The 27,531-nt window shown below is 36.5% G+C and overlaps 2 long non-coding RNA genes across 5 annotated transcripts; both read left to right on the top strand.

Moving 5' to 3' along the window:
* Positions 1-1,202: 1,202 nt before the first annotated feature.
* Positions 1,203-15,299, top strand: LOC139954883 (uncharacterized). 3 transcript variants are annotated; one of them, XR_011788223.1, is made up of 5 exons: positions 1,203-1,324; positions 3,573-3,708; positions 7,612-7,666; positions 9,203-9,324; positions 9,710-15,299. It is a non-coding gene; the product is annotated as an uncharacterized lncRNA (long non-coding RNA). The 3 variants fall into 3 exon arrangements; XR_011788222.1 differs by lacking the exon at positions 7,612-7,666 and adding an exon at positions 3,015-3,065 and having other exon boundaries at positions 1,232-1,324; XR_011788221.1 differs by lacking the exon at positions 7,612-7,666.
* A 4,051-nt stretch (positions 15,300-19,350) lies between these two features.
* LOC139954882 (uncharacterized) lies at positions 19,351-25,918 on the top strand. 2 transcript variants are annotated; one of them, XR_011788220.1, is made up of 4 exons: positions 19,351-19,365; positions 20,391-20,540; positions 22,875-22,986; positions 23,502-25,918. It is a non-coding gene; the product is annotated as an uncharacterized lncRNA (long non-coding RNA). The 2 variants fall into 2 exon arrangements; XR_011788219.1 differs by lacking the exon at positions 19,351-19,365 and having other exon boundaries at positions 20,381-20,540.
* The last annotated feature ends 1,613 nt before the right edge of the window (positions 25,919-27,531 follow it).

Genomic DNA, 27,531 nt, shown 5'->3' with positions numbered 1-27,531 from the left:
ATATTATGCTAATAAGGATACATGTATAACACTTCGAATAACAAACAAATTGATTGCAAATAGCATCTGAATATTCATGCTGTTTAATTGGCGTTGCGTTTGACAAATGAACTGCAAGTATAAGGTAATGTTGGTAACACAACTAACTCCTTAGATTTGCTGTCGTTAATATTGTATTGATCGCACTTGTAGGAACCGAATGCTGCCACGTTATCCTAATACGGTTATGTATATCACTTTGAATAAACATATTATTCCAAGAGCTTATAGCATCTAAATATTCATGCAGTTTAAGTTCGTTTGAAAAAGGAACTGGTCATTTGATTGGAACTCACTGCAACCTCATGAAGTACCACATATAAGGATCCTGACATAATTACCCCAGAATTTGCCATTAGAATCAGACAACGCCATATTTCCAGCTTTCACATCCTGGCTGTATCTGCAATGGAAATCTTGCTCATCGATGATAGCATTCCAGGTAAGTTTGATATTTACTTCGCTATGTGATATGTGTCACCCCCCCCCCCCACCCCCTCAAAAATTTCTACAAGTTAAGGAATAACTGGAGCAGTTACTTATCGCTTCTCGGCCTTTTGGCAAAGATCATGTGTAGTATCTGTTACCTTTCGAATGGTGATGCACACCCGACGATGATCACACAGTCACAGTCCCGATGCAAGGGGACTGGGGTTGAGAGCGGATCAGTCGTTCGGTAGTTTGGTTTTCGTGCCCAGATTCTTTCCTGGGCGACTTTTTTTAAAAAGTTACTTATACAGAGTAACATGAAAACAAGTGCGACAAACTTTTCACTGCTTAAATGTCAAATCACATCGGTTGTTGTAATTCACGTTGGCAGCTAAATAAATGGACCGTTAATGTATGTAGGTATTTCGTTTGTTCTTGTAGGTAGTAATTACTGATGAAATTTAAGTTTCACGGCATCATATATTATGCACGTATAAGGTAATCTGGATTTTTGTTGGCAACTGATATGATTTGCAGATCGCATATGTAGAAACCAATTACAGCATCGTTATCCTAATAAGGTTATGTATACCACTTTGAATAAACACAATATTGCCATAGCGAATAACATATGAATATTCATGCAGTTTAAGTTGTGTTGGACAAAGGAACTGCCCATATAGGGTTCGGAACTCACTGCAACCAATTAAAATACCACAGATAAGGATCCTCATATAAGAATCCACTTGCCGAAGAATTTGCCATTGGACTGTTCGAATCAGACAACTGCACATAGCTTTTACATCCTGGCTGTATCTGCAATGGAAGATCTCGCTCAGCGATAAAAGCCTTACAGGTAAGTTTGACATTTACTTTACTCTTCACATCGATCAAAATTCAAAAATATTCATAATTTTAACTGTTAAACGACAGCACGAATCAATGTCTGACAATTCGTATTCCTTATTCATTTATACTTGCTCAAACTTCTCGAATCTGACTTGCCGTGTCCTTATTTTAATCCACAATTGTATTTATAACAAGTTATCTCCAAAATACCTTACCGAACTTCTCTAGTAAAACAATACAAGCGTGTCACCCGTCAATCAAAATTCATTACCCTCCTAGTACCTAGAACCAATGGGGTTACCTATGCAAACCGTGCTTTATCAGTTTCTGGTCCCAAATTGTGGAATTCCCTCTCAAACCATTTAAAATGTATACCTATTAAATCACTTTTCAAATCTAAACTTATAGCCTACCTCTATGCTAAACATTTTTTTTCAATTTGATTTGTAATTATTTTTCATTGTTGCATTATTGCTTTTGCTTCTTTCTATTCAAACTATAATGTACGGCGCTTTTGACAACTATTTTGTTTATAATTAGCGCATCATAAATCTTAGTTATTATTATTATTATTTATTATGATTAATGATATTAATAATATTGCGTTAAGCGGACATCGAGACCCCCAAAATGCGTAATGTTAGTAATAGTATCTAATGTTATTGGAGGCTTCGAATCAACAAACGAAGCACTGTTCAAATGTCTTTAGAGCAGCGATTCAAGGAATTGAACCTACGAAAGACAGTTCTACGCCCCAGTTGTCTAGCCAATGTCAGAACACTGTGGATAGGAACACTTACGTTACGTCCAACTACTGGGTCTAGGCATGCCGTTGATGACCAGGAATACAAAATGTATATAAGAAATGGACGTTTCAAGCAACAGTAAACGTCACTCTCCAAAAGAAGTAATGCTTCTTGTCCTGGTTTTAAACAGTTGAAGTCCACGAATCCATTGTACTTCAAAAGTTTGCTACTTTCTTGACGGAAGTGTGTAACTATATAGCACAGTGTAGTACAGGGGTTCCCTGACTGGGGTGCATGAACATTCAGAGGGTGCGCGAGTCCATCCCAGGCGGTTCGTGAGACGTTTCTGAAAGTCAAAACTACTTTTTTGTTGAACTAAAATCTGATATATCATATAATTTAGTAATTTACAAAAATCGTACCTTTCGACAAACTCTTTTTTTTTCATAACAATATAACACTATGAACTTGATTTTTTACGAAGCACTGTTATGCGTATTAAAGTATAATAATGACTCAGATCGTGTCTCGAAAAGTTGGGGGTTCGTGGACAACTCTGACATCCACAGAAGGTTCGTGTGGAGGGGGGGGGGGATATAGTAGGGAAATCCTGGTGTAGTATATAGTGTACTAAGTATGCATCCGTAGTTAAAGCCAATAACCGTTACGTAATGCAATCACCAAGCGATATAACCCTATCGCCGGATGCACTCGCCCTACGGCTGAGTTATACCACTGTTCTCGCATTATCCAGTGATAAACGTCGTGGACCGTTGATTAACTATTAAGTGCATTTTGTGTTTATGAGCATATTAGTATTAATAATATTCGGAACGTAATAAACAGCATTAAATAACTGCATAAAAGAAACCCTTTGCAGTATAACTTTGTATAAATACAAATACATTATAACAGCGATCCACAAACTTTTGACTTCCCTGCCCACTAAAGATTCCAGGCACCAAACCTCGGCACAACCATGGACCAAAATACAAGAATAAGGTATTAATTAGCTCCATATTCCATTACACAATGATTTGATATCATTAGCTGTTCTATTTTCAATTTCATTATTTACAAATTAATAAGTAGTTTAATAGAGAAGTGTAAACGTAGCCTACCTACATGCCCAGCAATCCAAAGTCCAACGGAAAAAAAATTGTCACTGGCAGACGATCAGCCTGGTTCCCACTGATTGGCTGTTACAAATACGTCATCTCCGGGCACCAAACCGAAAATAAAACAACTGTTCAATATGGTTTTATGCACATATTAGTTTATCTGAACTTTATTGCTGGCTATAAACAACGGATATGATTTGCTGATAGCATTTGTAGGACCCAGCAGCAGCAGCAATGGTATCCTTATAAGGTTATGTATATATTAGTTTGAGTAAACATATTATTCCCATAGCTAATATCATCTGAATATTCATGCAGTTTAAGTTTCGTTGACGAAGGAAACTGACTATTTGATTGGAACTCACTGCAACTAATTAAAATACCACAGATAAGCATCCTCATATAAGAATCCACTTGCCGAAGAATTTGCCATTGGACGGTTCGAATCAGACAACTGCACAAAGCTTTCACATCCTGGCTGTATCTGCAATGGAAGATCTCGCTCATCGATAAAAGCATCACAGGTAAGTTTGACATTTACTTCTTCAAATCGATCAGATTCACAAATATTCATAATGTTAAACAGCTAAACGACAGCACGAATCAATGCCTGACAATTCTTATTCTTTGTTCATTCATAATTGTTCAAACTTCTCGAATCTGATTGGCACGTGCTCCTCAGCTGTTCGTTCACAAACCTAAGGATAATTGCACGGTATTCCCACCGGTGAATGAAAATAAGTTGAAAACAATGTATCTCAGCAAGCTTGATACCAATCCTAGCTATCTGCCTCAGCTATTTTGAAGAAAACGGATCAGATCAAATATATGGTAACAAGCCCCTTTGTGTACAAAACCCGTTGGTAAGATGATGCCAAAATGTCTGAGAAAGCAAACTTTCAAACTGAGGTATATTGACAAGTGTGCGGGTAACAACGCTAACCTAATTTAGCAACGATGGCATTAATGTTATTATTAAGATGACGTTAAGCGGACATCGAGTCAAAAAATGTGTAATGTAAGTAATAGAATCATATGTTATTGGACGCTTCGAATAAGCAAAATAGGCACTGTTCAAACGTCCTTAGAGTAGCGATTCAAGGAATTGAAGGAAATACAGTTATACACCCCAGTTGGCTAGTCAATGTTAGAACATTGTCGATATCAACACTTACTTAACGTATAACTGCTAGGTTAGGCATGCCGTTACTGATCAGGAATACAACAGCAAAATGTATTAAAAAAATGGACGTTTCAAGCAACAGTAAACGTCATTCTGCAAAAGAAATAATGTACAATGTCCTGGTTCATACATTTTTCAGCCTGAAAAGTTAAAGTTAGAGTGATTTGCCATGTGATATGTGTCTCCCCACCCCCCTCCCACACCTCGTATAGGAGCTAGGTCTATATCACTCTCATAATGACTAGTGTTTTTCATAAAAGGAGCTCAAACATTCAGTTGAGATTAGTAGGTATTGTATGTTTTATTCTCATCTGCTCACCGCCTCCTTCCCCTATGAAAAAACAGAACTTTTCAACCGGGTTGAAATAAGAATAAGAATTTAGACCTTAATTCCCCACATGGCTCGCCGTCAGCATTTATACGCTACCGCCAGAATGCCCTAACGTGCTTTTATATCTTCAATTATCTGTGCAAATCAATGGATAAAGCAGAGCCTATAAAGTAATGTAAAGTACTATTTGCCCATATACGAAGTGATTTTAGCGAATAAAAGTTGTCTTATTTACCTTTTAATGAGATCTCAAAATTAAGAATGCTTAGATGCATCTTACAAAGCCTGGAAAGTGCCACTTCCGGCAATCTGGGAGGAAATTTGGCAAACATTTTCTTGCTACGCTACGCGCCAACTGATAGCGGCGCTACGCTTAGTTAGTGTGTGCAGTTCCTTTATAGAGAGAGTTACGAGAACTCGAATTTGCTTTCCATTTGCTGGGCGTCCCGCTTAGTCGGTACACTTAGATGTAAAAGCTTACATATCTGGACGTGTTTAGAATATCAAATTTGATGATATATGAATAGAGGGGATTTGGTTAACATTTTCAGTACTATGGGGTGTTAGGGGCGGCGGAGGGGGGGTGCTTATTTCCTGTTAAACGTACCGAATGTATTGCTTATGTATGCAGGTTCGGTGACATTAAATATTGCTTGAGAAATAAATTCTCCTCAAAAAAATAAATTCCTTCTTTCCCAAATTGGTGAGGCTGTTAGCCTCTATATGTCCCGTTAATGGCGTATATCATGGTGGAGAAATGGGGTAACGAAATAGGTTAGGGTGGTTCGGTTTTATGTTTTCCATCGGTAATTGCTGAAATTCCTAGTGGATATAAATGCAAAAGGGGACAACGAACCAATAATTTACATGCTTAAAGTGTAGTTAAGTTAAATTTCCAATACTATTGATGATTTTACAGCCCAGTGTCCAGTCAGCGGCGTAGTCAGACCCTACAAGGGGTCAGGGGATGACGTAGAGTGTGGTGATAATTTCAATTATGAATAGTTTTAAACAGTAGCTTAAAATAACAGAACACTTAACATAGGGACTACAAGGGGAGTAGGTAGTGGAAAGTGACTTTCTAGTGGGGGTTAGGCTACATTTAAAAGGGTAGGGGCGGGATGTGGTGACTTGAAAATGACCTCAAATTTAAAATCATTGTTTCCCTAGATTTTGACAATATACAAAACTTGGCTAAGGACGTATTTAAATATTAGGTAAATCGATTAAAAAATTAGTAAGTATTGTAGAAATTCCACAGATACTTGGCATAGAGAACAAAAGGTATTAGCTGCTTGGAAAATTATTTGAACAGTCCCGCCATTCAACAAGAACTTCCAATAGGTTATAAATATTCCATGCCCGTGGTTAGGAGCTGGGGTGAAAAGGAAAGGGTTTCCCTGGAAACTATCACACACATTTAGATTTTGGTATTGTATTCTTGTAATGGGACCATGAATATTCCTCTTGGCCGCCCAGCCCCTCCCAATACGAAATGGTCCAATGAGTTAATTCAGCTAAACAAGCTAAATGACTGAAATGTATGTCATAACCATGCAGCTGTTAAAATAAGCAATCGATCCCTGACTGTATGTAACAGAAATGTTTTAACATAAGTTGCTATTGGTTGGGAACTATGGATAATTAAGTTGTTTTCCAAGTGGGTGAATGCGCACCCGCAACTGTCGTCTTCTGTTATAATAAAGAAATTACTTGCAGTGACGTGGCAAGAATTAAATCTTTAAATCTCAAGGGAGGTGAAAGGAATCATGGAAAATGACCACATTAACTTTAGGGTGAAAGATGTGCCCCCACTTGCTCCCGGCAATGCCAGTGCTAGTTGGTTCACACCTAATTTCAAACAACACTATTTGTAACAGTTTAGAATTGAACATTTTCCCTTGTAAACTGAACAAAAGTTATACATTGTAGTGCAACATATACAATAGTTTAAATTTAGCATATGCCTATTATCTAACTTTATACATGTTAAATATTAAAACTTGACGGTATTGTTATGTAAATGGGGTCTTACAGCTCTGTTGAACAAATGACCGTCGAAATTAATGTTCCTTAATGTTGTTAATGTTCGACCCTGCAACTTCTGTGGGGGTCCTTGAGTTTGTAGTAAAACATCTCTTTCGAGGTGACCTTCTTGGTTCCGTTGATTTGCGGTGAGAGAGGGTGGTCGGTATTGTTAAACGTATCAATGTCAACATGCCCACTTTCAAATTGGTCATCATCAAAATGAGCCCCCCCCCCAAAAAAAAAATAATAATTTAGGTCTAAATAATTAAATGAACTGAGTTAAGCTTATTTAATAAAGATGCATTAGACTGTATCATGTTATACTTCGAGCAATCAAGAGGTGCTGCAACTACAAAATTTGGTGCCACTGTTAAAGAATATCTTGACCATGCAAAATTTGCTGCCACTAATGGGAGAGCCACAAATACAGTTGTACATAATACTCAATTATCCAATCTACTTCACATCAAGAAGATACAAACTACAATGGAAGTATTCTTTTTAAAAGCTCACATATGTCTGCGCTGATTTAGCCTTATTTTTTGTCAAATTTGGTGGGGACATATGAACATTTAATATCAAAGAATAACTGTATAAAATTTCAATAAAAGGCAAGAATTTAGTAAATGAGAGAGTCACATAGCCTATTCGTAAGTTGGGTTGTGGCTAGACCACAGGCACTTAGTTGAACGTTACGGCTATGCTTGTATTTCAGTCTGATGACTAGGCTAAATATAAAAGCATAGGTCTAACATATTGGATTAATTGTGCGCTATGGCCTAGCCAAACCTTAGCGATTATGCTTAGGCCTATAGTATACATACGTGACAAAGCTACGACGAGGAAGTTGGTTTTCATCCGACGCGATTGACTTTTTTCTTCCAGTTTTTCTTTCCTAATGAAGCACCCGAAGGTGATACATCCCGTCATTTTCGAAACGGTAAAGTTTTATCATTTGTGCTACTTTCGGAACTTTAAAAACGCCAATGTTGCAATTTTCTCTATAAATGGAATATAATAGAGTCATGTTGGTCCCCAAAAATTCTATAGAGGCCCTGGTATAGGCACATCAGAATCAGCACAAATGTAACACTTAGACGATGCATGTTTCTCTAAATTCCTCAACTGCTCTTTAGAGATTCTACGCAGGTACGGCCCTGAAACTATCTTTATTTATAGGTTTCTATGTTTCCGATGAAGTGAATGTGCCCAGATACCCGATTGTTATTGTAGACATCCGTACAGCAAGATTATTTTACTCTTGCATGCAAAGTTTAAGAATGTTTCCGTTTTGGTTAAATTTTTATTTTCTTAATCATTATAAAGGCTTTCAGTTTCACCAGATGTTACATAGATAGGCCTTTCTTAATTGAAGTCTAATTACTTGTAAAATGTGACTTTTGGTAAAATCTATTTACGACTGTCATATCAATTCAGGGACCAAACAGAAACGAAGTTGAAGATTTCTAGATTTTAGTCCGCCCATGGCCTCCGCCGGGGCTTCGCCCCATGACCAATTTAGGGCTCTAGGCGGGTCCATGAACCCTTCTCGACAAAGGCTTTGCGCCAAGGCGCTTGCGGTGTGCGCTAAGCGCACATTTATTTAGTTTTATCCATGTTCAGTGATTTTTGGCCCCCCCCCCATTTAAAGGTATGACCTCTTTGCTAAAAGAGGAGAAGTTAAGTGCAAATATAAAGCTACCATAAAAATCAAAGCAGCAACTCTTATACAATATGACTCCAGACATGCTCCACAAAGTTCAGTCTGTTTTGTAGTAAAAGTAGAAAACATGCTGTCAAAAGGAAACAGTAACATTACTTTGTAATTTTTTACGCTTCGCCACACACAGTTTATCTACTTCCAACTATACTAATCTCCTTTATGAGAGTTAAAAAATGTATTTCAAATACCAGTAGCTGCAATATATTCCAAATGGAAAAAAAAATGCTGATGCCTTCCAATGTGCCAGACAAATGTGACGATTTAAGCATATTTAATGAGTACAACGCATTGTCACAGATAAATCAGAACTAATGTAAAAATATTAGTTATAGCAAACTTTCTCCAACTTAGCTTCCAAAAATACTAAAGATCAAAACCGCTGTTAAGACCGACTCATTAACAGGACAACAAACAATGATGCACTGTAACCTAGGGTATTATACTAGATCTGCGAGACCTAATGTGTGGGTCTGAAAGAAAATAAGAAAGTTAGTAGTTAGTTTTTCCTATACTGTCAAAAATTCGGCGGATACGTTGGAATCATCAAGGTCAACACACAAAATGAACCCAAAACCAAGACTATAACTTAGCCTAAGTTTACCTGTTAAGTTTAAAATTATTTCCTCCGAACGGTTTAATAAATTAAATAAAAAAGCAAAACAATTGCTATCGTCAGCTCAAACGCGATGATTAATATGGTAGTTTAATTCAGAAGAAATTATTTGAGTCATCCTGCTTTGTTGATTTTTAAAGGAGGACGTGTATGAAGAGAAAGCAAGGAGGAACGAAAGCATAATCGAGACAGAGAACCCGGATGAAGATGATGTGAAAGACGCTGTTACTATAGCAAGACCTCTCGGCAAAATATCGACGAGGTACATTTTTCTTATCCTCTGTAGTATAAAAGCATGTGAAGGAACAATGTTACGCAAATTGTATTATTAACAGATAAGTCATTCTTCATTGTTGGTTAATAGGTTTTTTTTTGTTACCATTGTAAAGAGAGTAAAAGCGTCTCGTGCAGCACATTTTTCGTTATGTTAAATTTATGTTGACACAAGCCTCTAATTGCAGGACCAGATTTTCATATTTTAAACCGAAAATTCTTGTTACTATTACGATTTATGGGGTTACCCATGATGGGAGGACCGTCAATGTTATATATATATATATGTATATATATATATATATATATATATATATTACAAGACTCACATTTGCTTTACGATCAACTTAAGTATATACTGTTATATTCGATAGATAAAGAACTGAAGACTATTTTCTGGAATACTTGGAAGAGGTTGGTCTAAAGAACTACTTCCCACGGAAGTTAACCCTGAAAGCGGCCAAAGGGGTACGGCTTATCCCAAGCGACGATTCACAAATTAAAACAGAAGATTTACCTTTTCTCTTATCAGTAAGGTAACCTCACTAGATAGTAGGATTACATGGAAAGAGAATCTTCACATAGAAGGAAGTGTAAGAGATTTCATACATGCAATATTTCACTGTTCCGATAATCATTTAAGACAGCATTTGCTACAGAAATTTGCATCTTGTCAACTTGCCGTGCCAGTCTTATTACCTGGGGTTAAAAATGACGCAAAACGATTGCCCGCTTCGGCAGTAGGTCGTTTTGTAAAAAAATTGAAACAAAATGAAACATTTCTTGTACCAGAAAAACGTATGGTAAGTGAGCCTGTATTTACCACTGCATTCATAAGATATCGTGATTTTCCAATCTCCAAAACATCTGTATTAAATATTGTCATTGGTAGAGCTCAAGGTAATGGAACGTTTCAATATTGTTTGTCTTATGAAGATGAAAGAGGGTACGTTTTCCATTGTAGTGGATCAGTAGAAGCCCAATGGTATCTGCCAATGTACGGCAGAAAAGAAGAATTATTGAAAGAATTTGAAAGAAGAATCCCTCTTAAGTTTACAATGGCAAATTTTGTTAGGAGGTTGGAAGATGTATTGGAGCCAGTGAACTCAGAAGATGCCCTCAGTTACCAAAGATTCCGACTAGAGCATAATAAACTTATTGGGAAAATGAGAACTGAGATATTTCAATGGGAACTTACCAATGGTATAAATATCACGAATGCTACGGAAAAGGATGACTTTTTCAAGAGATTGGATATTGAAATAACTAATAAATGCCAAGGTATAAAGGATAAAATAAATGAATACGTAAAGGAGCATTCAAACGAAGAGGAGGTGAAAAGACGTCATCAGAGTATCATAAATGAAACAGACGAAATTGGTAAAGTTATTAAAAGAAGCATCAGAGAAAACAGAGAGATACAATTACAAAAAAGAGGCCGATAAAGAAGGTCTACCAAATTTCATCAGAGAGGCAAAAGACGAACTGAAATTTGAGGCTGAAAAAATCGCAAAGCAATTAAAGGATAAACAAGCTCTGTCCTATTGGAAGGAAAACCATGTGGAAGTGGATAGACAATTTGACGTATTCTGGGGAAAAAAATCAAACAGCTTGAAATAAACTTCAACAAATTTATAATTACTGATGGATATATCGAGCAGGCGTGTGATAACAGTCTCAGAAAAATAATGCTTGGTACAGAACATAGCAAAGCTTACACTGACGAGATGCGACCTGACAATAAAAACCGGGAATTTGCTTATTGGGTTGGACGACGTTTTTCGGGATCTAAGGACGGACTGGACAAAGTTCAAAATGTAGTTTTTGGAATTGTAAATCGTCATAGAAGTTATCTTACAAATGACGCAAAAGTTATACCGTCTCAAGAAAGTCGCGTAGATACTATTTTACAAGAAGTGTACAATGTATTAATGAATAGCAAAGTCAATAGTGACACTTTGGTTAGTACCCTTCGTGAAGTTCAGAACGAGGTTTGTACAGTTTGCAAAGATTGCCAACGAAAGTATAAAAGTCACAATTCATTGCAAAGAATGTTTGAAAATGAGAAGGACTGTTTAAAACACAAATTTAAAGGCTATGTTGATGAAGCCATTAAGAGTGGAGCGGCTGCAAAGCGATCATAATATGAGGGTGTGACTGTTTTGCAAAATGTAACCTTAAATGCCTTCAATGTAAAACCCCTGGCACATATGAGAGACGACCATTGTTATAATGATAAGCAAAGGATGCTTGGCAGAATTTTAGAAGAGTTGTGTCTTAAAAAAGATCCAAAGTTGTATTATGATTTTATAGAGGCCCATGATAAATTCGTTAGCAATTGGTTGAGCGAAAAGGTTCTAACTGAAATAACAACACGGTCTCAAAATTGGGTTAAAGACTTAATAGATCCAAAAGTCAATGAAATACTGAGCTGTGCTAAATCTGCATTACGTAAGACTAAACATGAAATGAAGGAACGTGGAGGGGAACATACAACAAAATTTAGGGAATGGGAAAATACATTTCTGAAAAACATTTCAGAGAATGGAAAGTATATACAATTTTCTGTTGAGAATTTCAATCTAAGCGACATTACTGAATTTACCAAGATGTTGGACAGCATGTTCAATTCGCACTTGAAAACAGATATTACCAAAGGATGGGACTTAGACAAACTAAGTGATCCATCAGTAGTATCTCAACTTTATTCAAAAATGCGGGACGTGGCACTTGATATTTTAGATCATTTAGGAACGTGTAAGGAAGTTTGCCTTTCTGTAAAGTACCCTGCCATTTGCAAATCAGAAGTGAACATAAACACGCAGCTATTTTCCATTACTCACAGGGTGTAGCAGGATATCATGAAAAGAGTCACTTGAACTGGTATCTGCTCCATGCACAGTGTTAGTAGCCTCCGACACTAAATATCGATGCCGCATAGGGCCACCAAAGAAGTATAGACCTTACAAGGAGTATGCGGAGGATTATCCTTTTTGGGATATTACCCCAATTAGAGGGGATACTCCAATAATTTACTGGAAGTGAGTATTGCAACATTTCAATAATGATTTTGCGCAGTTGTACACAGCCAGTAGAGCTCCCACTAGAATGGGTTTCAGTTTCAGACGAAGATGCCTTAGAAAGTTTATGGGAGGAACTACCATCTTACTGAACAGTATCTAGGTAGCAGCATAGGTTATAGTACAAGACTGTACACGTATATGTAAGTTACACAAGATGATATGAACGCACATAACACTTCGCGAAGTACACATTTTATACAGATCTGATAACATTCACCATTTACTTGTAGCTATCGTTTACGTTAACCGTTTTAAGCTTTACTTGAATTATATTCCAAAATGTGACAAAAAAAGTGAAAAAGGAAGAAAGCAATAAAGGAGATAGTTGGTCGAATAATTTTAACACCACTTTGTACTTGTATTATTTTCCAGGTTAACTATTCGATGTGAGTTTCGATTTTGTAACAACTTATCATTATGAAGTGACATCTAAGTTCATCTTTATTTTCAAAAATATTTTCGAAAGTTTATGATCCTTGTGTCAAACTAATGAAAACAAGTTGTAATTCGCACATCAATAACAATTATTTAAATATAGACTGATAGCTATTTACAAACACAAGACTGTTTTGTTAAAATATGATATATTGTTAATGTTTTCATGTAACTTTTCATATGAACACAAGTTCAATGGATCTTGTTTGCAATCCCGTGGAATTTCCTCTTGACTTTTTGTCTCGCAGAAAACTCCAGGAGTGAACTTTGTACGTCTTAAAGCATTTTTGACATTCAAAATCCATCAACTGATATAGCTTATATTTCCTAAAACATTTTGATAACTGAAACTAACTGTTAATGTTTCTCTTAAGAGACGTGCACTTGGCAAAACCATGGAAACAATAGTTAATGTATGAATTTCTTCAGAAACATATATGTTCGTTTAGAAAAGTTTACTTTGTTTCGTAAATAGTTATTAACACGCAGCGGTATAAGTAACAAATTTTTCTTTTTCAATTTCGAAGAAAATTGTAAATTTAAAAATTTTAAGAGAAATAAATTTTAATTTTGAAAATAATGTATACCTTTATTATGTAAGATAGTAGTTTTTTAGTTTTGAAAATATAAACGCTCCTTTATACATACAGTAAAAGTATTTATATTAGCCGTTGAGGTAGAAACTTTAACAAATGTTTTAGTATGTACAACATGAATTGTATATTACTTATAATACAACATATATTAAATTTGATTGCACTACGCTGATTGTGTTTTCCGATTCGCAGAAAACAAAAACATTTTATGTATGTTTCTTTTCAATCATGGGAGTCTAATTGGTTCTATATTCTTAACATACAAAATCTACAATACAATATAATATCATAAAAATGGATTAAAACATGATTGAAATTACGTATCCTAATAAGCTAGACTTGAAAGTTTGTCCTTACATTTTTATCATGTATTAGAAAGTATAGTTAGTTCTATAGATAATTAAAAGAATTGTCTGGTAGCCCTTAGAAGTTACCTTAAAAACCTTAAATAATTTCCAAAAATGTTTTCAAAATATGAGAACGCTTATGTTGCGTTTGACCCAGAAACGATTTTTTAATCGTCTAGGATTGATATTTCAAATATACTATGAACAGTACAGAACGTGACGTCACCTTCGCAAATGATGATGCGACATAACCCACGCTCCATACAGTTCCTACAGTAATAACAAAATAAACCGCGTTGGAATACAGATTAAGTTCTTCCTTAATTGTCGGTGAAATTTCTTATAAATTATACATGTTTTAAAGTGCATCTGGGATTTCGTGATTTTTGTGTAACACAAGATAAGTTTGAACAGCAGACTCTTCGTTGTTTATACATCGCGCTGTCCAGCTCCAACGCGAAGAATGTTTGCATGTAGGCTACTCTAACGTTTACAATTGGACAGTTCTGCGAAGCGTAAGCTTTTCGCTACTACATTCTGCTCTAACATCGATTCCGCCAAATTTCATCTGTTGGTGTTCCAAATACTTTTCAAGTTTCCTTTTACTGTAAGGTTGATCCGTGAATTTTATTTCAGCGATTTCGAAGAACAGTTTTATGAACTGTGGTTTGAATGTGAGAGTCAATTATGTGCAACGCTATGTACGTATACCAACTGGGCATGGTACGCTGTATACGTTCGTGATGTGTACGTAATAAATAGGCAATCACCTGTGCGTGTACACGCGAGAGTGCATTTGTTGCGGAAATGGGTGTGCTAACTTCAAGTCGCTTGTTTTGCCTATTTGCCTGCACTACGTAAATAACCAAATTGATGCGATCGAACAAACGGTGCTTTTGGTGAGAAACTGGTGAATTTGAAAACCAGATTTCTACAAGAAGAAAACGTCGAATGGAGTCAATTTTTACATGGTTAGAAAGAGAAAATGAGAACTATGAGGACAATGTATCAAAATCTTCCACCAGACAATTCCTTTAACACTTACTCAACCTTAAAATACGTTAATTGTATATAGCTCCCTATTGATCGGAATATAAGTATATTTACGCAGTGCAATGGTAAACTTGGATTTTGTTAAACACAAGAAATCAAAACATCCTGGAAACTATAATTAATGTTTGAATATCTTATACTTTGCTTCGAACATAGCTATTAAATTGTCCTTATTATTAATGAATATTTAAAATTTTACACATAAGCGGTTAAATGTTCAAATTAAAACAATTTTGTGAAAGTAATATACCTTTATCATTCAAGATATCAATCCTAGCTTGTAATTTTGAATAAAATAAACACACTCTAACAAATTAGTTCTAACCGTAGTTTAAGTACTTATTTACCAAATGTTTTACTATGTACAACATGTATTGTATACTTATATTATGATAGAAAATGTTTGCTCTGATTTTCATTTGCTTAATATATTGTTTTTATTCAAAGAAATAGTATAAGTTGTTTTTTTTTCAATCATGGAAGTATATTCTCAACTGACAACAATCTACAATTCGCTGACAGCTTTCTGAACAACTATTTGAAGTTGAATGTAATGTCATGATAATGAGGCAATATATGACTGATTTCAGTGGCGGAGAAACAGGGGGTTGGGGGGGTTTTAACCCCCCCACTTTTTGAAGAGGGGGGGTTGGCCCACACAATCAACCCCCCTAGTTTTTGCCAGTAATATTCTGTTATAGCCTATGTTTTGTGCTCCAAATGGCATAATAAATCAAATTATTAATTTGAAATTGTTAAAGTCAGTTCAACCTTTTACCTGGTAGGCTACATCAACAATTAACGACCGAAAACCGAGTTAGAATTGACCCACACATTATTTCTAGCCCCTTTCCCCCACCTTGCGCATTGGAACTTGTAGCTCATAGCGCTAACTTCACCCCACAACAGACATACACAAAATAACGTTTTGTTGCTGTTGAATAGCTTTGGAACTGTATACACTTGCCAACTTCAACGAGGTGAAGGAAGGAAAAGAAAAAAGAGAGAAAAGGATGGAGTAGAAAATACGGCAAGAAAACGGGAAGAGAAAGAGGAACAGTGACAAAATTATTCGAATTTGTAAAGCAAACAGCAGATATCACATCATATCAGTGAGCATGAAAATGGCGTTCCACGATAAACAGTCTCCAAGCCATGGGCGCAGATCCTGGTGAGGACAGCGGGACGCGTCCCCACCAACTTTTTCAGTAGTGGGGACATGATATACCGTGGCCCCACCAATTTGTCTTGACCAATAGCTGCATTTCAAGTTCCCCTGTATTGAACTTTGGCGCAGTTTGATCCAGCATTGTGCAAATGACATGCAGCAGTTCTCATGTTATTGTATTTTATCCACAGTTGTTAAATATAGGACGGAAATCGCATTTGCGGCAGTCTATATTTGTTTTCTGGGAGAGGACCCCAGACCCATCGTATATACATAAGTCTACTTGGATTATTTGTCCCTGATTTTCTTTCTGCAAACGCCCATGTATTTCTCCAAACTAAATTTCTAAGCCATGAGATCTAAAACTTAAAGAGGTTTAGGAGCATCATTAGGTCTGGGAAGTGTTATTTCCGGCGATCTGGGAGGTATATTTGCCCAAAAAAATCACACGCTACGCGCGAACCCATGGTCGCGCTCCGCTTAGATAGTGTCATAGAACAGACACGCGTCCCCACCATTATCCAAGACTGATCTGCGCCCATGCTCAAAACTGTCGATGTGTGTAGAGTTCGGTTTCGGAAATATCTGGTATATTTTTATTTCCTTCAACGACATTTTTTAGTAGCCGTCTGAATTTTCGAAAATTCCCTAACCAACATTCTTCATCATACATCATCATACTCGTGCAATTTTGACCCGTCTGTTAGGGTTTGAAGGAGGTTTTTCTATATCGGTTGTCCATAGATGATATTTTGTGCAACATTATGGGTATGTTTTGTAGTGAATTTATTCACGAGAATTGTGAATTTTCAAATTCTGAACAGTGGGGCTGACGGATATTGTGGGCCGCGATGAAGAATCACCTACAAAAGCAATGATCCACAGGATATGTGATGAAGTCGAACGTGATGTGTGACTGTGACAATCTTCAAAAAGGTTAGATGAGAAAAAAGTATTTGGAAAAAACTTGGTTCTCAGGCAAAAGTGTACATATGGTTGGTCAGTTTCAAGCCCGAGAAGTGCCATTTCCGGTGATCTGGGGGTACCAAAACCAGAAATTTGCTTGTACGCTGCGCGCCAACCAATGGTGGCGCTCCGCTTAGATAGTAATACGCGCCCCCCGGATTAGAAAATCCTGCATACGCCCCTGGTTAAATGCAGCTTTTTAAGGCCTGGGCAGTGCCATTTACTGCAAACTGGGAGGCAATATTTGCCAAAAAATTCTTGTGCACTTCGCGCCAACTTATGGTGGCGCTCCACTTAGATAGTGAGCCAGCAGTTATGACTTTTTATTTCATCAATGGCATGCAACCCCCCAACTTCTGACAAGAAATCTCCGCCACTGACTGATTTCACATTTTAAATAGATACATTACGTCACTAAGGCAAAGTTTTGAATGTTTTTCATTACATATTATTATATATTCATGTAATTAGAAACTATACTTAGTAACCAAAGTCAATTAACCTTTATTCAACCTAAGAAATAATTGTATATCACTTTTATTGAATATCGGAATATAACTATATTTACGCAGTTCAATGGTAAACTTGGATTTTGATAAAGACAAGAATTCAAAATATCATGGAAACATAGTAAATGTATCATTTAAAGAAAAAAAGTATATTAAAACGTTTACTTTGTTTCAAAAATGGCTATTAAATAAATATTATTATTCAATATTTAAAATTATACACAAAAACGGCATAAGTTTCAATTTGTTACACAATTTTGAAAATAAATATACCTTCATCAGGCAAATATATTATTCCTAGCTTGTAGTTTTGAATAAAATTAACGCAAAGTAGCTCAAGTGGTAGATAAGGTACAAACTGTAACAAATTGTTTTACTATGTACAACATGTATTGTATACTTATATTACCATAGTAATTGTTTCTTCTGTTTCTCCTTTGCTGATTATGTTGTTTTTATTCAAAGAAACAATATAAGTTGTTTTTTAAGTCGTTGAAGTATTATCGTTGTATATTCTCAACTAACAACAATCTACAATTCGATGAATGTTTTCTGAAGAATTATTTGAAGTTGAATGTAATGTTATATTAATGACATAATTTATGACTGATTTCACATATTTACATTACGTCACTTAAGCAAGTCTTGACAGTTTATCCTTTACATTTTATTATTTCATAATGTAATTAGAAACTATAGTTAGTAACCACAGTTAATTAACCTTTATTCAACATTAAGCAATTAATTGTGTATCATTCTGGTCGGAATATAACTGTATTAAACTAAAAAACTTGTTTTATAACTAAGGTAGTGCTTAGTCTTTGACTTTAACACCTTGTCATTTTTGCTATACTTAAATAAAGCTTGGCTGTTCTGATAGGGAGGAGTATTTCATTTTGTGCGCAGAATTCAATACATTACATATACTATGTCTCCGTGTTAATCTTCTACATATGACACTGTGAAAAGATGCCGACTACAAGGCGGAGTGTATAGCCTAGTGGTTAACGCCGGCGTCTCCCAGTCATGAGATCCCCGGTTCGATTCCCCGCCGACAGCAATGTGTGTCGTCTGGCAAGGGTGTTGTTCAATAACAACTTCCCGACATGGACGTTAAATGGATGTGTGCCGAGAGATTGGCTTCGGTCAGCTTGCGAGTCTACAAGCCTCCATGGCTTCTTTCGCGAGTTCCTGCTTGCGGGAAGATCACATATACATACATACATACATACATACATACATACATACATACATACATACATACATACATACATACATACATACATACATACATACATACATACATACATACATACATACATACATACATACATACATACATACATACATACATACATACATACATACATACATACAGACCGACACCTCAGTGTTGGGACACCACTCTTGGTACATATTTAACCCATAGTTGGGGTACAGATTTGTATCTTTGGACCAATTTGCAGACATGGGAAGAAACACATTGTAATACGTTTCCACACATCATAGTAAGGTCCCAGGGTGCAGATTTCTCTTACAAATCCTATTGTGTTTTGCCTAATTTAGAACAACAAATTTCTTTCAATTTATTTCTTATTGTAATGTTGTAAATGAGAAATGTAATAACAAAATTAAAATATTACTTAATACTGAAATTTGCAGGCAATTCTATACATCACTTTCATAGTTAAAAGCTATAGTTCTGGACCATGTAGTGTTCCTTATACATAGAACAATGGTGAGAAAATATCAGACTTTTATTTCTTTTATTGATGTAATTGGATTTTAAGTATCAGGAACTTCTGAAGGGTTAACACCCCAATTCCCCAGGTGTGGGACAGCGCTACTGGATCCTTTGAAGCCACTTTACTGGGTAACATTTTGTAACTTTTGGAAAGATGACCGACTTCAGGCGCGTAGCTGGGGGGGGCCGAAAGGGGCAGCCGCCCCCCCTCCTTGAGCATATTTAAAAAAAAAAATAAATATTTTTATGATATCGCTAGTATTTTCAAAAGAGAAAATGCTAAGATGCAACTTACAAGGCCTGGGAAGTGCCATTTCCAGCGATCTGGAAGGCATTTTCAGCCAAAATTTTCTTGTACGCTTCGCGCCAAAATGATGGCGCTACGCTTAGATAGTTTGCAATGCCGAATCTACAGTTTCGCCCTCCCTTGGCAAATTCCTGGCTACGCGCCTGACTGACTTAGAAGGAAAAATAGTAAAATATGGTTTTGCACATGAACATGGAGGGAACAGGCTGTATAATTACTCACATGTTGGCCAGTTTCTGTTTCCGATATGCAGCTATATGCTGTATGAAGTGTAAATCATGTTGTGCTATTTTTACTTTTATTTTATTTCGCATGATACATCGACAATATGACATTCTTCATTGACATTAAAAATATGAATTATTGTAAATAGGTTTTGAGAACTCTCAGCTATATTGATTGTTTGATGAGAGAGATCCTGTCCGTAATATTTCTTTCAAATGAGACATTGATTTCGAAAAACTACTAGCAAAAAAAATTGGTGTGAACATCTCTGACTTGAAGTTCAATTTTAGAAAGGCAGTCATGTGGCAGTGGCACCTGCTTATGATTCGTCGATTTGCTTAGAATGTATGGATTTTTCTCTTCTAATATCTAGTGCAAAACATAGCCTAATCAGATTGTTTTGGGTTATAAGCCACACTGTTTTTAACAGCATTCTCATTAATCTATATGGTGTAAAATCCTATTTAATCATACACTCTAAAAACGTCCTGGTGTAATAATCTTGGTTACCTCAAAGTGACACCATTGGGGTTCAAATATTAGCCGCCACCCTGTATTCTGGTTAGCCTGACGGGAATTTTATCACGCTCTAACTTTTAACTACTTTCCTGGTTGAATTCAGTGACGTAATTGACATGCTAACTTCACGGGCTTTTCACAACTAGCACAGTGTCGGTCGAAATATTTCACATCAGGCCAGAAACCATGGATGAGTTTGTCAAAGAAAAATTAGCAGAATGGAACCTATCATCACTGAATGACATATTTGAAGGTAAAGTTTGTTTTGATTATTGTGATGCAGAAAGGTTTAACCTATTTTCTTTGAAATACGTGCGATTGTCTTAACAGACGTTCGGTAGGCCAATGAAGTGGGCTAACACTAAGTTGACATAGTAAAAGGGCTATAGGCCCAACGTTAGGACAGGTCTAGCAATGGATAAGCCTATACATTGCTAGCTGTCGAACAGGAATGTGTTTTACTTTAGTACCTTAAATTTTGCACAGTCCTGTTCGAAGGCTAATATAATGCAGACAATGCCAAGGCTAGGCCTACATTAAACCAGTTGCCGTGACTTATGCCGCCCTGTAAATAAATGCCCTAAAAAGGAGCGAACGGTCACTAAAAATGGTTACTCTTGTGTGTTTTTGCTAAATTTTATGACAGAAATTTATCCTACTGTAGCAACTACAATATTACAATTGCAACTCTAATAGTTTGTGCATAGGCTACGCATAGCCTAACAGTATTAGGCTAGGCCTGCTGATACTAATGGCTAGGCATACTAATGTTAATTCCCACTGTTAATTGTTGCTTAGTTAGGCTAGGACTGTGTGTCAGGCCTATAAACGTGTTAAACTAGTCTTTCAAGGGTAATGTTATTTTCCACACACGTTACTTTCAGCTGAAACAAAACAGTGTTTTCCGTACACAAATTTGACAGCAGAAAACAATGATTTTTTCAGCGGAAAGTACCGTTTTTTGGGGAGGAACAGAATGAAGTGCCTCCTGACACGGATGGACAAAAGCGATGCAGCTAAGACAAAAATCGCCTATGATTTTAGATGTAAATCTGGTGCAAAATGCGTGCTCAGGCCCTTACTTATACAGCCATTTCCAGCGAAAATCAAAAAGATACCGCCTTTTACAACATTTTTTTTTAAACCATCATAACGCAGACCGCATTTTTAATACTTTATTAGAAACTCAATCCTTCATAACGCGGGCATTCCTTTGCCCTTTTATCCGCTGACTGCCTCATACTCCTTTGATAATCCCTAATTACCAACACCCCAAGCCTCCTGTAAAATGTAAATTATAAGCTCAGCTTAACTTTTCTGACATGAACTCAGTCTAACCATCCTTTATCAACGTTCTTTGATACTTTCTCATGTTATTTTCATCATCCTGCCTGAATTTGGTATCCTAAAATTGAGGAAAAATATAGTGTACAGATAGATGAAGAAAAAGTTGCTTTCCGCACAAGAATTTTTTCAGTGGAAAGTTATGTGCGTAAAGTAATGTGTGCGAAAAAAAACACTTACAAATTACAATTACACTTCAGGGAATAATTTGTTCAGTATCCCATCTCATTTTGCTACACAATCTAGTCAAATTGTACACAAATGGAAAAAAGTGTAGTGCTCAGTTTTATGTATGAATGATTGCTTACAACCTTTTCCATGAACAGCATATTGAACTTTGGGAAAGCGCCCCCTTAAACCTTAAAAATGCCCTCATAAATACATTAAGGGGGGCTTTTTTAGCTTTTCATTTTCCAAAATTGCCCCCCAGAGCCAAATCTAAATTCCTACCCTGCATTGCAAGTGGTGCACTATATTTGAGCCAAATTTAGCTTTAGCTCATTTGTATCGCGTGCCGTTTTAATCAACACTCTACCTGCCGAAAAAGACTCGGATCCGATCTTGTCAGATTTTTAACATCTAGTTAAGAACTCGTTAATGCAGACATAATATTTCAGTTGAGAAGCATTCCACAGTCAAATAAGCCTATTGCTAATTAACAGACTTTATAGAGCTGCAGCACTTTGTTGCCTGTTGTTACTGGCTTACTCTGTACATGTACCTTGCTAATTTTAATTACATTATGTAATATTGAATTAAGTACTTTTATAATTCGTTTTTTTTTTCTTTTTTGGGGGGGGGGGGGTTTAAAAGTGATGTTGAATGAGGTGGCTCAAGCTTCCAAGAGGCCAGGGAACCAAAATGAAAACTCGGGAAGGGGCGTTTCCGGCCATCTGGGGGGTTTGTGAAACCAAAATTTTCTTGTACGCTTTGCGCCAACCGATGGTGGCTCTCCACTCAGATAGTCATGCCTACAACTTTGAGAATCCTGGCTACGCCCCTGGTACTAATACTGTCTCTTAGATCTTAGATGAAGCACTGGTAGTGATCTAATGAATGACAGTTTTTATTAAATTGACATGATTATAGAATACAAATTTTTTGTAGATGGAGCTTCAAATCAGAAATGGTTAAAAATGTTTCATATAATTTTTTGATGAAGGCTCTTGGTGGGGGAACTAACTTCAATCGTACTGTACCAAAGGGATTACATTTGAACCATGTTTCACTATTTTTTCTTCAGAGAACATGATCGATGAGGAAGCTTTCTTGTTGCTAAACCAAGCAGCCTCAACAGAAATGGTGAAAGCTGTGGGACCATGAAAAAGTTCCTGAAAAAATTACAAGAAGAACAGGTACATATTATTTTGGACTGACACACAGTGAATAGTTAATTTTAGTAATCATGGGATAAATTGGAGTGACTATGCAGTATCTTCAACCAATTGGGTCTTTACAACCAGTCTTTTATAATGCTCTTTTATGCTGTAAAATGCTTCTTTTTTTTTGTTCTTATAGTACTGGCAGTAGTGGGAAAAGTGGGGAGCTTCTTTTGTTTAAAGTTGTAAATGAACTCTCCTAATGGACTTATTTTCCAAGGTTTTGATTGTTTTAAAGAATTAAAAAGGAACTTCCAAAAATAAGGCTACAACAGACAAGGTTGCAGTCTGTTTATAGACATGACTAGTTACTTAAAGATGACTGAATGTCTTGTGAGGTAAATTTCTTTCAGGGTGGTTAAAGACTTAACAATTTTGCCCGAAGGTGACCATATTTGAATATCTGGCATATTTGGGGCCAATGCAGCATACCTTCAAAGCGTTCTTTTCCAGCAAGTGTATATTTAATCTGCATTTTTCTGTTTTTGAAGGTTGGCACCAACATGCCCAAATACTTGGAGGAAGTTGACAACCGCCAGCCTTTTGTCTTAATAATGGGTGATAGGAATGCTGCCCATCAATATTTTGTTGTGGCGGATGGGCATGGATTAGAGCATCAGACCCTACTACAAGCTCTTGATGTTTGCTTCAAGTTGTTCTATGTATTAGACCTTCACTATCCGTGGCAATGTGCGGTCACATGGGAGTTTGCCCAGAAGGTTCTTTACGAACTGGACAGTAACGTCAAATCAAAAACATCAACTGCCCTGATTGCAATGAGGGCTGCATTGAAAGCAGGAATGGATGACTGATGCCAGGCGCTTGAAACAGCATCACTTATTTCCAACTATTGTTCATTCTCTTTTATTGTAATGGTTTGTAATGTGTCGAAACGTGACATCAATATCATTTGTTTGTTATAACTTTTCTTCCTATCTTCAGTACTAGAGTTGGCCTATCTTTGTCAACATTTGTAGCAATTCTTCCAACCAGTCTCCCAAGGGGAATCTACCGTCCTTCATACGGGTTATTAAGTTTTCAATACATCATAACTACAAATGAGCTTTCAATTTGTGTGTACTTATCTGTCAAAGACCAGAACGATGCATTCAGTTAGTATTAATAGTTCAACCTTAGGGAGAGGTGAGTCCATCAAGTTTCTCCTCTAGTCCTCTATAACACTTTTTGTTTTAGATAGTCAAAGACTTTTCAGTTCGTGAACAATTTCTTAACACTTTTTTATTTTCACTCATAGCATGATAAATCAGAATCAGCTGTATATTTAAAACTTCATAGACATGGTATTGCTGTTCATGGAATCAAGGGTCATTTGACAAACTGAAATTGTGATGAAAATTTCAAACTATCATTAAATCTTACTGAAATCAAAACTTGTTTGAAGTACATAGTTTTCACGGTTCCATATCAAAAGGGAACATAGGTCAACATCTGACAACCTTGTAGCAAAAAATAACATGTGATGCAAAATTCATGTACAGTATGGTTCATCATGGTATACGAAACCCTCGTTGTATTTGATTGATTTCAATGGGTTTTGAATAATAATGACTAAACATTTTCAGCAGTTCAAAAGATTTCCCTATTCAACTCCTGCTGGAGTATTTTAAGAAAGATGACTAAAGGCAGTAGTACAACACTATTTTTCTTAAAAATTTTTTAAAGTAATTAATTACTTGTAGTTATATGCTTACTTTAAACTTCAAATCTTTCACCATGTGTGTTATCCATGTTTTTTGTACAATAGTAATTTTAGCTGTATTATTTTAGTAGTAATAGCTGTACTTTGTACGTGAAACCAAGGGCGGCGGAACCGGGGGGGGGGGGGCACAGGGGGCATGTGCCCCCTGTTCCCCCCTAAGGTTGAACTAGTAATATCCATGTTGAACTATTAATAACTATTAATATCCATGTTTTTTGTACAATAGTAATTTTAGCTGTATTATTTTAGTAGTAATAGCTGTACTTTGTACTTTGTATGTGAAACCAAGGGCGGCGGAACCGGGAGGGGGGCACAAGGGGCATGTGCCCCCCCACTTTTCCTCAGGTTAAAAATGTGTCCTTTTTCTACATAAAAATTGAGGTGTCTCAATTAGCAAGAGAACCAGAATGAACACTCGGGAAGGGCCGTTTCCGGCCATCTGAGGGGTTTGTAAAACCAAAAATTTTCTTGTACGCTCTGCGCCAACCGATGGTGGCGCTCCGCTCAGGTAGTCGTGCATACAACTTTGCAAATCCTGGCACGACCCAGACTTTTAAAGAATCTCTGTGGGTCAAACTCAAAGCTATTTCCACTGCAGGAAAACTTTGTTAAGATACTAACAAGAAATAAACTCTAATTCGGAAGATTCCTACATTAGCAACTAGCATGATTTCACCTCATTTGGTCTCAAAAGAAAACTACTTCCTTGTTTCCCAATTTGCACATTGGATATTGCAGTGCTAGCATACAAATTTTGCTTGAGGAGGGGGGGGGGGTTGATGGAGTGATGTGTATACGCAAATAAGATAGTACAATAAGAGTTATAAAGGGTGCTAAATATAAGGCTGCATCAGTCGAATCGGATTTCTGCAAAGTGCCCTTTGATGTCGTTGCCCCCCCAGATTAAAAGTGCTTCAGCCACCCTTGTGTAAAACACCCGCCATAATATTGTTTTAATGTTTACATGTTTACTTATTGATATGATACAAACACTAGTTAAAGTATTACCTTCTTAATATCTGTCCATTATGCCTCTCATTCTTCTAATGCATTTGCCTGATTATAAATCTATATATATATTTACACCACTTGCCATCAAACATTCTCTTACATTTACATTCATGTTTTACTATTTGTTGATTGAAGATTTACTAAAGATGTTTTATGAATAGATAGTTACACCCTCAAGTTTTTGTACTTGTTTATTTTTGTACATGTTTTTACTTGTTGGTGTTTCAGTTTGTTCAATACGTACCATGCCACGTTACAATGCTATTGTTATGCAATATCCAGGGAAATGACAGTTTTTAATGCCTGATGCATTCATAAGGAGGACATCTGAGACAGCTGAATAGGTTAAGGGTCTGTATCTAACAAGGATTCTTAGTACTTAATTTACCAAAATTGTGTTAAGTCTATAGGCTGTTTTTGTCCTGGGCCTAGGTTATTAAGGTTATTTGACAAAGAGGTGGGTTTACAATCTGACAATGATGTCTCATTAAATAATGAATAAAATCCTAGTTATGCTATGGATAAAGAACCAGGTAATTTGTTAAACCTCTGACATTAATCCTGGTACCAACTGACCATTAATCCTGGTCACAAATTAACCAGGATCTTGGTGAAGCTTATTTGACCAGAATTTCCTAGTCAAGTTGTCCAGGATTGTGTAGGTGGCAAACTGACCCGGAACCTGGTAAAATTTTGACCCCATCCTGGTATATTTTAACCAGGGCTTGGTCTACATCACTATTATCAGTCTTAGACCGTGGGGCAAGGCCGTTTTTCTTGCAATTCCGTAGTCCAGTCAGAGGGGCAACTCAAAATTACTCTAAAAAATTCGCAAACCAGCATTGCTGCCAAATGACAATCACATGACAATACGCACACACAAATCAGCATGGCTATCACATAGTATGTTGAAATGTCCATATTTTGTGAACGAAAACAACTTTGTTCGTCCAAGTTTTTCAAATTTGATAGATGTACCGATATGGCCTGAAAACAACATACCTATTTACCCAATGGTCAGTACTTTCAGGTTCTTTTCATATGAAATAAAATTGAAATCAATATTCGAAGTTCGAATTTACACAGCCAAATCATGTTTGGCAAGTATTCATAGGATGGACACTGGAACAGCTAGTTTCGCAAAAAAGGTTCCATCTTAAATGTTGAGTCATTAGTGCACAACTTGCCCGTGTAAACTTACATTTTTACTCAGTAATTACCTAACTTTTTCATACTCTTGAATTCTTGAGCTTTGTGGGTAGTAAAGTTACATTTTTATGACCCCTGGAAGTTAAAAATAAGGCTTGTCTACATAATAGTCCGTCAACTAAAGAAGATCGAAAACGACATTAGGACAAATTGAGTGATAGACTAATGTTAATCATTAACATGGTGACTTCGCAGAGGCTGTTATTAAGTGTACGTAGGTAAAGTCACATGCACTCGTATCGGAATCTGTGTATAAATGTATACTTACAACTGTAGGGAACTGAAGATGAACTGAAGATCATGGAGCTATAAACATATATCTAGAGATTGATTACTGTAGGGGGTGGGGGTCAGGATCTGGGTAGGGAATAGAGGATCTAGGCAATAATCTCTGCATTTGTATACAATTGCAGTGAATCTAAAGAATGATAACTGCAGGGGGGGGGGGGGTCAGGATATGGGTAGAAAACTGAAGATAGGAAATAGTCAATGATTCCTATGGGCCTGAAAAATTATTCAAATGAATGTATCTAGACCATTATATGGGAACTTTCATAGTACCAAATTAAGGCGTTGATCCA

Source organism: Apostichopus japonicus, chromosome 17 (genome assembly GCF_037975245.1).
Source record: "Apostichopus japonicus isolate 1M-3 chromosome 17, ASM3797524v1, whole genome shotgun sequence".
In the NCBI taxonomy this organism is placed as follows: domain Eukaryota; kingdom Metazoa; phylum Echinodermata; class Holothuroidea; order Aspidochirotida; family Stichopodidae; genus Apostichopus; species Apostichopus japonicus.
The sequence above is the reverse complement of the archived record's forward strand: the minus strand, read 5'-3'. Positions and strand labels throughout refer to the sequence as shown.